General features: G+C 32.7%; 1 protein-coding gene across 3 annotated transcripts in view; it reads right to left on the bottom strand.

Annotated features, from left to right (window-relative positions):
- Window positions 1-2,000: 2,000 nt before the first annotated feature.
- LOC138699959 (uncharacterized) overlaps window positions 2,001-16,427 on the bottom strand; it is a 599,613-nt gene continuing 585,186 nt past the window's right edge. For all 3 annotated transcript variants that reach the window (XR_011332138.1, XR_011332139.1, XM_069826195.1), the window contains exon 7: window positions 2,001-15,989. The gene's annotated coding sequence lies outside the window, so the exon portion shown is untranslated. The remainder of the gene's footprint in view (window positions 15,990-16,427) is intronic.

Below are 16,427 nucleotides of genomic sequence, written 5' to 3'. Positions count from 1 at the left end.
TGGGACGAGTGAGAATGTTACTTTATGGACGCGCCTCGTATGCTCTGTTAGAGTCTGAATCAAACTTTTTTCTTGGTCTATCCAGGTTTTGACGCTCTAATGGTAGTGTCACTAAGAGTGATATATTCAAAATATATTGAAATAAATTAATAAATTCTGTTAAAATTCTGCGCTGTCCGTTCTTTAAAGTTACATTGCTTATTCCCAATGTAACAAAATAAATAAATTAATATTAACGATTGAATATAACTTGCGTATTGAGAAAACGATGTGATAGGAACTATAAGAAAAGCAAATGACTCGATAAAACATTATCCAAGAACAGAATAAACGTTAGAAAGAAGGAAAATAAACAATTAACATAACACATTGACAACACGTGTTTAATATAGAATTATCATAAGAAGACTAAAATTCGTAACATTCACGTGACAATGTCAGTGAGCATTATACCCACCTCTCATTCCGCCGAAACCACTAAATTCCTCCCACATGTCTCGACTGTTATGTGGGCTGTCAAACTAAAAAAAAATTAACAGCTTAAGTCAGACTATCTCTATTAAGATCGAGTAACAACAATAATACGTATTATGTAAATATTGTAACGAAGACATTTTTAAGCACATAACAATATTAATAACTTATGAAAAAACTAAATATCTCTATATAAAGAGTGAGAGACAATATTCGTCACACATATTAGGCCTATTATATTGTAAGGGGTACAGATGAATAACGAGCGAGAGTGCAAGACTAACAGCGCCCATAATGCCGAAAACCCGCAAGACAGTATTGCCTGTCGTTGACTGGTTGTAAGTAAACGTACAAAACATCGGGACTTCGGGAGTGATCAACTCTAGAACGTCAAGCAGCCTTGAACCATCACACTTATTTATACCAGACTGAACTTTTATCTCTTTTGGCAACTGTTATATATATGTATAAACTATCAAGTAGCCTATTTGAAACATCTCTACTTTTCAGTGTAGTAATCCGTTCCCCAATCTTTATTTAATTACTAGGCCCTTATTAAAAGACTAGGAATTTTTTTCGTATGTTTGAGATCAAGTAGGCCTATACAATATCAAGTAAACCAAAAAAACGCCTATTTAACGCTATGTTATATGTTTCTTAGAAATTCAAATTTATTTGAGATTTTTTTTTATTTATGTAACCATAGGTAATATCTGATAGTAGAACCAGAACATTTTGATAAAGTGATAATGTTTTCTTTTGCCTTTTTCTCAATTAAACATCTGTAATGTTATTTATTTCAATTATGTATGTTGTTCAAAGTTACGAAATCTTTCCACGTCGACCAAATACTATTTCGAGAATGATGAGCGACACTCAAAGCAAACGAGAGTTACTAGAAGAGACTCGAAAGACAAATGCAATGAACACAGCGAGCTAGAGCTGCAGTTAGTTTTGTTCATCTCTAGTAAGGGGAATTTCGTGACAGAAATTGCGAGAACTTAGTGTGAAACTAACGTAACTACAAAAATTTACGTTTTAGGTTTTTATACCAACCGATAATAATTTGCTCTTCCACTTGGTCACAAAAAATCGTTACTCAGTTCCGAACAGTCTTCTATATAATGCAATTCGTAACTACAAAACATTAGTACAGTTCATCTGAAATAAGCGTATAACTTGTTAAGAATTTTGTTGTAAATGAAACAGATTTTAGTTACGTTAGTTTCACAATAAGCCCTTGATTGCATATCACAAGCATAGGATATTTAGAACACTTTTTTCTACTAAAACTTCCTGTGATAAACAAATGTAAATGTAATGCAAATAAAAATAGTGCTAATGAAGGTTTAGGCACATTCTTTTATTCATAACATGGTTACAAGTACTTATTTAAATTTCGTTTTCTCATGATCAGCGTGGCTCTTCTTCATTCACAATAAGCGTTAATTATAAATGTTGAATAAGTAATTTCCGCGTTGATCCAGAATACAATGCATAGGGTAGCAAGAAATTAAAACAAGATAGTTTATTCAAGGTAGTTTATTATATTTTTAATTATTTATATTAAAAATACAACATTGTTATTATTTACCAAAACTCATACAACAATATCGTCTTAATATTATCTTGTAATGATTTGATATTTTCATTCAAGGTAATAACTCGTTTTAAATACAGATGACAGTACATACCAAGACAGTACACATTTCATCCGCTGTGGCTAGAAAGAGAAGGCTGTACATGACATAGAATACTGCTGCATCCAAACACAAGCAAAATTCACCACATCATTGCTGCGTCTCCTTCCCGGACCCTGACCTCTACAGACAGGAGAAAATACAAACCACTTCACATTGCAAGGGAATTCAAAATTATTTCAGGGAAAGAAATATAATTCACATGTAAAATGAAAACTCCTAAGCACGTTTTATGTATAAATATAGTTACGAAATATTTCGCCATTACGGTTAAATGTTTTTAAAAGAATATAATATTTTGAATATATATTCTTTCTTACTTACTCTTTTACACTTCTTAATCTCTCCTTTCATCCTACTTAAACATCACTGCGGATAGGAAGGGAGAGTTAAGTAAATAAGTATAATTTACAAAATTATGTACGCCTGAAAGTGCTACACGACAGAATCGACCTTCGAGGATTCCAGACGGGTCCTGCATTTATCCGTTTCTAATTCTTACGGCTGCAATATAGCCATGTTTTATACAATGAGTATCAAAGGGTTTTATTTGGATCTAAATACGGTTAGGGTACATATGAGTAACATTCCTACAGCTACCAATGCCGATTGTTTACAAAGGTGGTAGACTTAATCTCCGTTACCCTGAGGACCTCCATGGCCTATAATATGGATAACTTTCAATTTACGTTATACAAATACAGTTATGTATGAAAATAAACTGTAAATATGTCATGAAATATGTATTCTATTGAACCTATAAGCCGCAAAATCCTATGAAAATAATCTGTGTAAATGCACCGCAGTCCCAAAATAAATTTGAAAGATGATTCCAATTTTGGCTTTTAAAATGTTACCACACATTAAATAGCTTAAAAGTAATGCCTCACATTTTGTAACTGAATGTAATTTGCTTAAATTTGCGTGTGATTCGAGCCAATCTAGGAAAGGTGTGTATTAATTTCTTATTCTTCATTACTGAGTAGAAAAGTTATGCCAGTTTGTTTCTGAAACTGAAAAACGCTTTTAAAAGAATGTAATATAAAACATACTTACAGGGAATTAGGATTTTCACAATCATTCAATCTTTTATGTAAATAAATTTCAATTGTATAAGGCTTAGGAATACATTCGAAATTTCAGCATTTTAGCACATAATTTCGAGGGGAATTCTACAAATTGCTATAAATAAAGTAATTTTAATAATGTATCAATGTGATATAAGTTCAACAGTAGTAAAAATATATCTTACTTATTTTTTACCGCAGAATGTAAGAATGATTCATTTGGATGAATTTCAACGAAAATATTGACGAAGCCATTTATCATGACACGTTTACGACAATATATGCTTTATAAGAAAAGTAAAGTATTACAATATATGTAGGCCTATATAGTATTAACACATTTAATTAGTTTTTAGTTTCACAAAATAATATCTTTCTCCACAAAATCTAAACATAAATAAGTTGGAATAATTTTCCATGACAACATAATAATATTTCACTTAATTTTAGGCAGACGTTTATGAAACTAAATTTATGTTAAGGTTACCAGACCTCCCCGTTTCCCGGGGACAGTCCCCGAATTTTGCTTTCTATCCCCGGAATCTCTCCGAATTTAATAATTTTTCCCCAGATATCCTCAGATTTTCATTGTTAATTATTAATATGGTTTAATAATCCTTGCACATTGCTGTGATAAATTTTTCTAATATAAATTAGCTGCTTTTTTATGATGCCATAATCTAAACTGAAGGTGAGGACGTAAATGCAGTCGAGTCTTCCATTTTTATCGAAGTTAATAAATAACTGAACTCCAGGAAAGAAGATAAATTTATTCCACCATCTATTAAGCAACTTTTAGGCATCTTTAGGAAGAAGTGGCTCTTATTATCAATGGAATTCTCAGTGTCTCTCATGAATGTTATGAAAATACTGTTGAATAAACCAGTGCCTATGTTATTTCTTTCACAAGAAAAGATATCTATAATATGTACTTATATGGTTGTGACTTTCTCTAGAATGAGACTCATTTGAAGAGACAGTCCACTACTTTTCTTCAAATGTGGATGGACTTTACATGGATGAAGATAATTTATTTGATGAAATTTCTTGCTTGAAGAAATATGTGATTAGAGAAAATGACAAAGTGGAATGAAGAAAATGCTACTCTTTGCTCAAAATAGAGTAGACTTTTTTTTTTTAGAAAATGATTTTCTGTGTACAATTTCAGAAGTTGAACTATCTGTGTGCCCCTGAAGTAATGCCTAAGTGGAGAGAGACTTTCTTCAGTGAACATGATATGGACATTCCAAGAATCCAGAATGAGATTAGAACTGTTTGTGTCATACTTGCTATCTTAACAATTATCCAACATCAATATCATCTGCCAGGAATTTGCTGAAAAATTGAGATCTAGAGAAGGCCTGTTTAAAAAATTTACTCTTCTGAAAAAAACTCTCGATTAGTCAGTAAATACAATAATTATCAGTATTTGAATTCTTTAAGTTGTGTAAAAACAATATAATTGAAAGGAAATTTAACAGAAATGTTAAAAATATTTTTTATATGACGATAAATCTGTCCCCAGAAGTTGTGAAAAAATCTGGTAACCTTAATTTATGTAGTCCTATTAGCTTTAATGTCACAAATTCTCGACACAACAATTCATTTCTGGTTTATAATTTAGTTGCTTTATGATATGGAAAGCTTTAATCTAGTAGATATTAATGATTTTTAATGAAATATTGCAATAAACTTAAAAACTTGGAAATGAATTTTCATCACAATTTTAATTTACTTTCATTTTAGAACAAAAATATCATCCCTGCCGAAATAACTAAAATTAAATGAACAGCAAATTGCGATATCGGACACATATTCGAACACATGGTACCAAAACACAGTAGAAAAAGAGAAACAGAAATAAAATTATTATTATGTTTTAACATAAAAACAGCAACTTCAATAAATTTGTTTATAATATAATTATTATAGTCTGATACAGAACCAAAAACCGATGCTTGATTTACATTACACGTTCCACATGTTCACATGTATATTAGAATTGTCCATAATCTGAACACCTAACTACAGTAGTTTTAATATATTGAATGAACTGATAATAAGAATACATAAGCACAATAAGTGGTCATTTTATTTACGCACAAGTCGCAACAGCCTGAAATTGTAACTGCGGGTATGATGGTGGTGGTAATATTATTAATGATGGAGATGGTGATCATAATGATGAAGATAATGGTAACAGAAGCAGTACCTATTATTAGTGTGGTTGTCATGTTAGTTGTTGTAGAGATATGTAGGTGAATTGATGGTAATATCAGTGGTGATGGTGATAAAGATTGGAGTTGAAATGGTGGTGATAATGAGTGATAAATTAAAAAAAAATTCAACGTCTTCGACGAAGTGTCATTCATTTTACATAGAGCCCATTTAATTAAGTAGATGTTCTAATAATTTAACCATTAAGGGAATAAAATGCGCTTATAATAAAAAAATCATTGTAAGATATGGTCAGGAAGTAATGGAGAAGTGTTTAAACGTATGAATAACGTTTTCTATGCCTGATGACTTCTGAAATTCAATTTTCATTGCCTGATGACTTCTGAAATTCAATTATCATGAATTTGTTTACAGTGGACATGTTTAAGTATGTAATGTTACTACTTTTTAAACGAAATAAAACTTAATTGTAGATGAACCACAAAACGAACATGCTCCTGTAGGTCACTAACCAATAATTAATACAAGAAGTTCATTTATTCTTAACACAAAACTTATCTCCCAAAAATAAAGTTCTTAAGTTTGTTCGTGTGTTAAGCAAGCCAAAACAGAGTTAAGATGAACATTATATAAGTTTATATTTATGATATACCATCCTGTGGGCAAGAGATCCTTAGGCAGACCATTCAAGCGTTGGCAAAAGACCGTAACGGGCTACTAGGCCCAATACATGCAAGGATGATGATGATGATGATGATTTATGACAATGTGGTCCAATTCAAATAACTGGTGAAATATGGAGTCTGTCGTATGTTTTAGGGGATGTTAGAGTGCTAACATCCTCTGAATTTACGTAGGGACTGGCAATGAGTTTCTAATGGAAAAATATTTATATTATCTAGGAAAGTGGGAATATTGCGATAAAAACAGTTCTTCAATACTTTTATTTTGCAAAACAAATTTCATGTTCAACATGTGTATTCTGAAAAACAAGTCAGTGGATTAAGAATTCAACCTTTAAAATACTCGTATCTTATACAGGGTGTAACTTAATAAGTTGAAACTTTGGTGGGTTTAAGTAGGAAATATAAAGACAAACAAGGCAATCAATATACGATATATTTCGCTTAGTTTTCAAGTGATAGATACTGTAGAATATTATGGTAATGATATTGATTACTATATTAAAAATAATAAGCAATTAGCCTAACATATTGGAAGGCTGAAGTGACTATTTTTGAACGTAAAATATAAAATATTCAACGAATAAGTCCATTCAACATAAATTGACAAGACAATTAGACTACGATATTTTTATAAAAAAAATTTAAAGGCTCATTCGGTCAAGTAGCTTGACGTTGTTCGTGGTGTATGATTCACGCAAGATAGTACACCATCTTATGTTTGTATCGCTACTATAAATATTCTAAATTAGCGATTCCACAACAAATGTTTTAAGTCGTAAAATATCACCATCTTGATCAGGTTTCGCTGGCCTTAATGCAATAGGATTTTACGTACAGGGTGACTTAAAATCATCTATTTTCAAGACTTATTCATAATTTTAAAATACTTCGCAAATGTATTGAGTAAGAGTATCAAGCGATATAACAGAAGCCTGAATTTCTGCGATATTACACAGTCCATAATTATACGTATCAACGACTGTTTTCCAGCATGTTTATGCCGTTATGAGCAGTACCAATAGACAGTCATTCCAGTTGCCATAGATGTCACATTTTTACTATTTTCAAACTCTATATATTGTAAATGAAATAACTTTTGACAACTTTTATTAGAATGTATTTATAAGATCATTATCACTTTACAGAAAAGAAGTTGTTGAATAAAATGTATTATTAGGATATTATTGCAAAAAGTAAAGAAAAGGTTCCGTCTAGATGTTTCAATATTTGTGAACTGACTTCACACCTTACTAACAAAAGTGTAAAATACAGTAATCTGCCTCAACCAAAAAGAGATTCATTCTCATAGTGTCCATGTGAAAGCTATGCAAATCTCATGGCATCCAATTAGTTCACAACAACATAATCGGTAAATATTTTATAGCTGTTTCTTCCATGTCACGGACGTTACATTTTGTCACGGATGTCACAGATGAGTTAATGTCCTTCATTTATCCAGTTTCAAAACAACTGTGACATTTCTAAGTCAAAATATTCACTTGCACAGTGAGATTGATAATTGTTATTAAGCCAAACTACCGGTACTTAAATGGCAGAAAGAATATAGTACAGAGTATAGTACTGGAATTAACAGTGCAGGGTCTCAAAATATTTTTTCAGCAATAATTCTTTGAAAAATATACATTAACAGCTGATATCTCTATGATTAAGTGCTGCAAACTTTAGGAAACAAAAAGTACATATTACTTAGCTAAGATCACTTAGATTCAATTCCCATAAAACTTGTAAAATATTTTCCTTTTGAAAATAAAACATTAGAATATTTAAATTTAGAAACTTATCTATGTCTTACACTAATAATAAACAAATAATTCTAAAAAATACTTTTTCATTGGAATTCCCAGTTTACCTGGAATGGCTGTAGACATAGTAAACATCATAATTTTGAAATATAATTGTAACTTGAAAATGAAGAAAGTAACTGTGTCGTATTATTACTTCCGTAAATATGAACATTTAGATGCGCCAGTCATTCTCCAGAAAGCATAAATTTAAAAATGAAAATATAAATAACTTAAGATAATATGCCGGCGATAATTTCCAAATTAAATTTTTTAAACGAGGAGCATTCAATTGAAAGTGTTTAAATTCTGGTGAAAAATGAAGCTATTGTGATGCCGAATGTGACTTGTGAATGCCATCAATGTAAATTAATATCTGTGACAAATAAAGAGTAGGCTACAGGTGAAAACGATCAGATTCATATAAAGCAAATTTTTCATGACAGCAGAATGATAGTTCCACCATGACCGTTCTTTTATAAACGCTCAAATTTAAACTGCATATTTCTCGAATGTTAACCGTTTATGCTCAGTAATACTTAACATAATTATAAGACAATCACCTATAGTTACCTATAGGCAGTAATAACTCGTTTTCACTTTTGGTTGACCTTGATCTTGCCCCTCCCCCGTACCTCAAAATACCACGAAATTATCGCGTGTTCGTAAGAATCCATTATGATCATTAACAGAGACAAGGTCAAATGCAAATAGTCCAATGAGCTTCAAGGTCCAATAGAAATTGTCCAGATAACAGAATGTCTATGATATGAAGTCCAGAAGGAATTAATCCAAAGTACGAAATGGTCCAATACTTATATGGTCCAGATAAACATATTGTCCAGTTAAGTTTTGGCCCAATGAAAAAAAAAGGTTCCACAGAAATATAGTCCAATAGAAATAAGGTACAAGCTGGCATAAAGTCCAACGGAGAAGTCATTGAGTTTTAATCTGAAGAAATTCTAGAATTTGCATCCTATGTTGAAGTCACATATATGGGCGGACGTGCTGCAAGAGGAAGAAGGCGAGCAGTCTCGCCAAGATTCGTCCCTGGAACACTGAATGAACTCGTATATGAACTGGTACTCAGTGGTTTACCACGTACAAACAACGTAGTGGAAGGTTTCCATTCTCAATTTCAGGGACCAATCGTTGCTCAACAAGTTAACATCTGGATATTTATTCAACACCTACAACAGCAACAGGCCGATACAGAGACTCTAGTCACTCAAGTGTTAGGAGGCCATTTATATGTGAAAGAACAATTCCACGACGTTCCGCGATATTTAAAGACCATTTCATACCACCTTAAGCTCAACAGCAATCCCGAGGAAGAGATTAATCCTCGATAGGTGAATATTTTTTTGTGTAATAAAATGGAATTTAGCTGAGGGGGGGGCACGTATGGCCCAGCACCGCGACCTATTGACATCTACTGCGCTAACCCCAATATGGAATGAGTTGCATGCCACAGATCCTCTAAACGGACCGCCCTAACCACATGACTCCCTTAACGACCGGTCCCTATAGTCGACAGAATCCATATACCATTCCTGCTTCGGCAAATTCACCCAAGGCCCTCCTGTCGGTCCGAGGCGAAACTTTTTCCGCCTAGGGTGCCATTGCAGAAGCCATCCAACATCGCTGAACTACATTCCACGGAGGCCGGTCGAGAGAGTCAGCAGCTTCGGGAGACCGCCGATAGAGTGATCTGGAAAACCAGAAACGGGATGAGGAGGAAAGGAACTGGCGAAGATGAGTGGGGTTCCAATTCGCCTGATAAAGTTACCTGATATTCATCCGTAGGAGTGAAGGAAAAACACCGAAAAGACCTCACCCAGGCAACTCGTCCTGACTGGGAATCGAATCCGGGACAGGGTGTTCGGAGTAAGACTCGCTAACCTCTCAGCCACAACGGTGAACTTTTTTAGTGTAAAGTTATTTTTGGAAATAAGTGTTTTGGTTCTTTCTTATTTACTGGTTAAGAATAATTTCTTGTTTTGGTACATTTACACACTGTCACTGGACAATTTGTGTTTGGACTTTGGAAATTGGGCATTTTGAATGAAGGGGGCTTATTTCTATGGGCATAATGAAAGAAGAACTTTTCACTTTGTTGGACCTTTTGGAAAGTGGACATTCTGTGTATTGGACCTTTTAGGGACAAGGACGTTACCATCATCTGAACTTTATTTCAGTGTGGACTAATTGAAATTAGACATTATCTCCGATAATCATTATGATTTCTAACCATACATATTTCTAATAACGCTTATCTTTCTCAGGGCCCACTTAACGTCCTATCAAATCCACAGCGTTTCACCTTGCAAATCAATTTGACGTTTGCATTTATGTTCCTTGTGAGGTGGAGTGGTAGACTAGTGTTGCTAACGTTTCTTTACCGAAACATTCCTGAATTTACGTAATATTTTCTCCCCTAAAAGTTAAGGGAGGAAACTTATAACTCAGATAATTATTACCTGCATAAATCATCGTTTTACTTTATTTATGGCTGGAGTTATTTGACTTAAAAACTACAATTTAATTTGATTAGAAAACTTTTTATTTCACGGCACGCAAGAATATAAAGTATCGATATTTTATAACCACCTGCTGTTTAAAGCTGCAGCGCACATTCACAGGATGAAAACTCAAATAATTTTGTATGAGACCATAGACATTAAAGTTTGAAATATCATCATAATCCTCTTCGTCGTTGTTTGAACTTTACGGTTCCTAATTTAGTTAGATTACTGTATATGCAAATCTTAATATTTTTTTACCGAGCATTGTATCCATTCTATGATATCGAATCTCACATACGGCATGGATTTCTGTGTAAATGTAACGTGTTATGCTATCCTGTGTCATGCGGACTCAAACTCACAGGAGTCCTATTCATATGCGTCTATTTTCGGGTCGAGAAACAGTTCAATTACGAACTTGCGTTAGGATTATGGTCGCAGTAGCAGAAGTTGCAACAATTATCTTCATTTTCGCACCTTAACAAATGTAACTGGATTGTAATTTCAGAGTAATTAAATGTAATTGAGGATTATGTGAAAGCAAATAATGAGATGTCAGATATAATGAAATATGACCCACATTCGTTTATATAATATGAGGTTTATACTTCCTTATATCTGAAATTATATTCATCGCTTTTACAAAATCTTGAACTGATACATCATTAATCTAAATATTAATTTAGTCTAGTTCCTATAAAAATAATATTAGATTTCAGAGCAAATATGGAGTTTTGTAAAAATGTCTACATTGAACAATTATTATCCTCGTAAGTAGAAGAGCAGTGTTATAATATTAGTAGTCTACCTTAAGTCTGTTTTGAACATCAGTTAAAAATATCTGAACATATATTTATTAGACCGATGTCATACAAAGATCCAGATCTCAGAGCTGTAGTAACAAGCAAATTAATAGAGAATTTCTTTATATACTAAAATTTCTGTTTCGAGTATAACAGTATATTGGGTAAGATAAACAAACTTGCCTCCAAATCTCTGTATATTTTTAGCAATTATTTCGCATCATTTTCAATTCAGTATCTTTGTTCTGAATAATTTAAATACTGTCAACATCAAGGGAGTGCCATTTTCTGTAAATTTCGTATCATTTCGAGCAAATATATTACGTGTCCTTAAGACACGAATTACCATAGTATTATACAGAAGATATTCCTATTTGTAGTTCGCATATATTTTTATTTAAATATGTAAAAAGCTGGTTCGATTAAAAAAGACTTTTCAAGGTATCTTTAAACAGAATAAAATATTTTCTTTTCGCAGGAAGATATCACAATTATTTCCAAATTAAAGTTATAAGCTCCATAGTTATCAATTTTTTGTTTCAACAATAGTTTAGGTGTTCTCTGAATTTTATGTTTTAAAGGCGTAACGATTTTACGAATTCCGGTATTTTTCAAAAAGATGAATAAGGTGTGCACTAAGTAGCTTCAGTAATAGCATAACGCTATAAATTCTGTTGCATATATCTTTCGTGTAAATTTAAATGTAGTTTGTTTTTGTGATTTAGCCTGAACTAAATAAATGATATGTCCCAGTAAATTTTATTTACAAGCAATACAAAACAGTGTGACTATCTCAAGTAAACAATATATCGCATTATGAACACTTTTAAAACAGTGTTAAATCTACTAAATGAATGGTTTACTGGAAATAAACTAGCACTTGATATTGACAAAAACAGTGTAATCAAATTTAGTACATATAGAGGGTCGTACTGCAAGTCATGAACAACATATGAGCTTTAATTTAAACAATGTACAAAAATGATATGATCATAATGTACAGACTTTACACTATGCACTGACATATAGTGGCGTCATTAACTTCTATCATGTGACCACAGGCAATGTTTGCAAAATGGTCGACAGCGGTGGTTAGTTTCGACGCGTGCCATCATTAAATTCCTTGTTAAAGAAAAAAATCTTCACTTGAAATTCACCTCAGACTTCAGCGTGAATACGGAGATGTGTGCATGGGCGCCAGCAGTGTTAGTAGATGGGTGAAATATTTTGAAGATGGGAACACGAGCATCTAAGATGTGCCTTGTAGCGGTCGCCCTCAAACTGTCTCCACGGAACGCAACAAGGAAAGAGTTTATAAGCTCTAAGATGCGTTTTGTTTGAATTTCTTGAACCTGGACAGACCATAAATGCTGTCCGCTACATTCAGACAGTTTTGAAGCTCCGTCGTGCATTGCACGAGAAACGTTCTGGAAAGATCATCACCTTGCAACACGATAACGCGTGGCCTCACTGATCGTGTCACTGTGGAGAAAATCAAAACATTTGGGTGGGAAACTCTTCCGCAAACTCCCTACAGTCCCGACTTGTCACCCTTCGACTGCCATCTTTTCAGTTCTGTAAAGGAGCAGCTGCGAAGCCAACGCTACGAGAGGCTGGAAAGCAGTGCATCAGTGTCTTCGGGAAGATGAAATGGACTTCTACAGTAAGGGAATTTTCAAACTTACACAACGGCAGGGAAAATATAAACAAAGAAATGGAAACTAAGTTGAAAAGTGACAAAAAAAAGTCTGTAGATTAAGATGGTGTACCTGGTCTGTCTAAAAAATAAAAATTAAGATTTATAACAATGACTTGCTCATGACTTTCAGTATGACCTCGTTAACACTATTCAGTTTTGCTACAATATTTAAAAACAGCTTGGAATTTGAATCATTTGAACTAGAAAAGAGACGTATGACATATTTATACTAAATTGAGTTATGCATTTTATTCATTAAGATCCTTATCATCCATTAGTTTTATAAACATCCTTATTACTTTGCATACTTCCATCCGATAATGAAATATGCATCAACATCCTAGGACAATTCATCTGAAGCTATACGTACTTTTCTTTTCACAAAGGTAGGCCATAAAGACAATGGCACGTACACGTAAAAGAACATAATGTAAACAGATTTTTTCCAAAATTGGCAATACTGATCTTACCTTGTGAGTATTTTCTTTCCCTGATGTTATACATTAAAAACCAAGACACATTATTACTAATCAGAACATTAATAATTTTAATAGAATACTAAATCTGATCTCTATATACCCTCTGTTGATCTCAGCTGTCAAGAAAAGGAGTTCACTGTCCATGTATTACAATCTTCAAAGCACTGCCTAATTGTCTTGAAGTATCGAAGGACCAAGAAAAAGTATTCAGAGCGGAATTAACAATTTTTTTTCATACTCATACCTTCTACCAAATTGATGAATTGTTTATGTCTGTAAATTAATTTAGTCTGTTTACAGTGTTTTGTATACTTTTGTATAACTTTACTTGTTGCACATCTCAAGGTTACAAAGCTGGTGTAAGGTATACGTAATACAACGAATTAAATAAAGAATTATGAAAACTAAAAATATTCTCATTTGAAATTACACAGAAACACTCGATTTTACTAAAGTCAATGTTTACATTTAGGGCCTTTATTTCGAATCAACTACAAATAAAAAACTATAACTTTTGTTAGACACACATAGTGCCTCCCCATAATAAGGTACAATGTTCATTGAAAATAATAATATTAGTTACAATCTCTTTTACGGATAAAACTATTTTAAGACCGCAAACATTAGATATGAAGGCTTTCTGAAGTTACTGTTTTCTCCTCTAACATGTTGGAGGATACTAAAAGTCCAATTTTATTTGAACAAGTTTACAGGGCTATTGATTTGATGTTGCATAATGTACATGAATGTATATAGAGTTTGTGTATTTACCAGTTTACTTGAGATTCCACATAAAGTACCCGAAAGTACTTTAGAATTGGAGACCTAACATTCTAAATGTGCTAAGTGCAAAATTTTCAAATTTCATTTTATTCAATCTAAGGGAGGAACATTCATATGGGAATATCATACTAAATTGTGTGTAAGAGACTAATTCGTGCGTCAAAAACAGTTGTACTGTAGGTATCTCAACATGCATTTTGCAGTGTTCTTTTTCATAAATATCTCAGAAAGTTGTTTTTGACAATTAGTATATTTATAATGTTAGGTCCTCAACTGTAAAATTTTAATACACATAGTGATAAGTATTTCTTCTTTGATGATAAATCTCGTTCTTTATTAAAGCAGAGGAAGAGGAAACCAGTGGAAATAGAATTGATATACAAGTATTTAATTAAATCAGTATTTTCCAAAGTGTGTTTCACAAATCCCAAGAGTTGTACAGATACATTTTTCTGATAGTTGATTTGAATCAAAATTATCAAATAAATAATTAATCTCATCCTACCTTAAATCTCCAGAATAAAACCTACTGGATTTTATTAAAGTGTTTAATAAGAAATCATTGTACAGCAAGTGAATATAAAAAATATCCCACAAAATACTTGAATTTAAGTAGAATATTCTTTAATATTATAATTCTTTAAGAGGACAGTCACACTGAATTTTATTAGAATAACGATGTTAGGAAAAGACATTTACCAATTTTCTATTTTCTTATGTAATTATACAAAATTGTGTAAAACTAAATCATACACCTCTAGATTACCAAAGAATCAGAATAGATGTTGATACAAAATTGGATCTCCAGTTAATTTAAAAATACGTATATAATAAATCAGATTATGATGTAATTTTCATTAATTGTTTTACCTAATCAGTCCATTCTATGCTTGCCTGATCAAATTTGTGAGGATACGTCGTTATTTTCAGAAGTCAAGAAGGGTCCGCGAGGAAGAAAATTCAGAAAACATTCAATTTAACAAACTATGTATATTGGTACAAAATTTCTTTTCTTTTTCCCAATAATTTAAAGGTATTATTCACAAATAAGTATAAGTTTCAGTGAAAATATTTGGACATGCATATCTGTAAGTCTTTTCGACATTTTTATTACATAAAGTCAACTCTGATTATAATTTATTATTTACATATTAAAAGTTTATACAACTGTTTGGGAGAATAGTTAAAATTAAATCTTTGAGAAATTTCTAACCACAGGTAACTTTAAACAACCGTTACATACTTGTAATATGTACACAAGCCAGATAAGCAAGAAGATATTACATTTAGACGAGTCAGATACTTCGATGACATCACCAAAACTTACCAGAAGAAGACGCAACTGTGGTAACTATAGCAACAGTACAAAATCGTTACGCCATACTTCACTAATGACGTAACAATGTCACTTCTTTCAGCCTCAGGAACTGAGACTAGAACAAGTTCATCTGTTGGAAGAAACTGGAGACCAGAAACTGTACATCTAACTATAATCTAAAAACAAACAAAAATTCTCCTGATTTAAAAAGTTTTAACGCCGTTTTAGCAGAACAGCAGCTGTTTGTCTTAGGCCCAATCAGTGTTTCGAATGGGGTAAAAAGAAACGTCAATTGATTTAAATCTTCCTGTCCTTATTCCTCTTCTCCTTCCTCTTCAAAGATGGCGCTGCTCTCTTTAGTTTACCCTGTTAGATTAGACACAATCGCCACCGTGTCATTTGCTTTAGGAAGTGCGCCGCACTGCGGTGAATTCAGGAGTTAAAAGCGGTCGCCATTTCAATTTCAGACCATTTTCTGCAACAAAATTTAAGTGTATTAAAGTGCTGTGACAATAAATTGGAGCACACTATAAAACTACTTTAAATTCATGAGTGATGCAGTAAAACAAACATAAGAGATACGATTTATATCTATACGCCAAGAGAAAAGTCATTTGCATGCAGAAATCAACCTATTTTCTTACTTCGCTGTGCATTTAACTTTACTTTTATTTCTACTATTCAAGGATTCGTGTTCGCTCCAATGTAGTAAAGCATAACAGTTCAAACATGCAATATGGTACAAAAAAGGTTGATATCTCAACGCAAATAAGAACTAGTGATTGCGGAATTGGAAACAATGTGCACACTTGGGAAAACTGTTTTTGGTGGGTGGAGAAAGACGCGCTGTAGCTAAACTGATTGTTGACGAGGCTATACTCGCACATTACAGCTACTATAAAATAATTTTGAA

The sequence above is a fragment of the Periplaneta americana genome, chromosome 5, assembly GCF_040183065.1.
Source record: "Periplaneta americana isolate PAMFEO1 chromosome 5, P.americana_PAMFEO1_priV1, whole genome shotgun sequence".
Lineage (NCBI taxonomy): Eukaryota > Metazoa > Arthropoda > Insecta > Blattodea > Blattidae > Periplaneta > Periplaneta americana.
The sequence above is the reverse complement of the archived record's forward strand: the minus strand, read 5'-3'. Positions and strand labels throughout refer to the sequence as shown.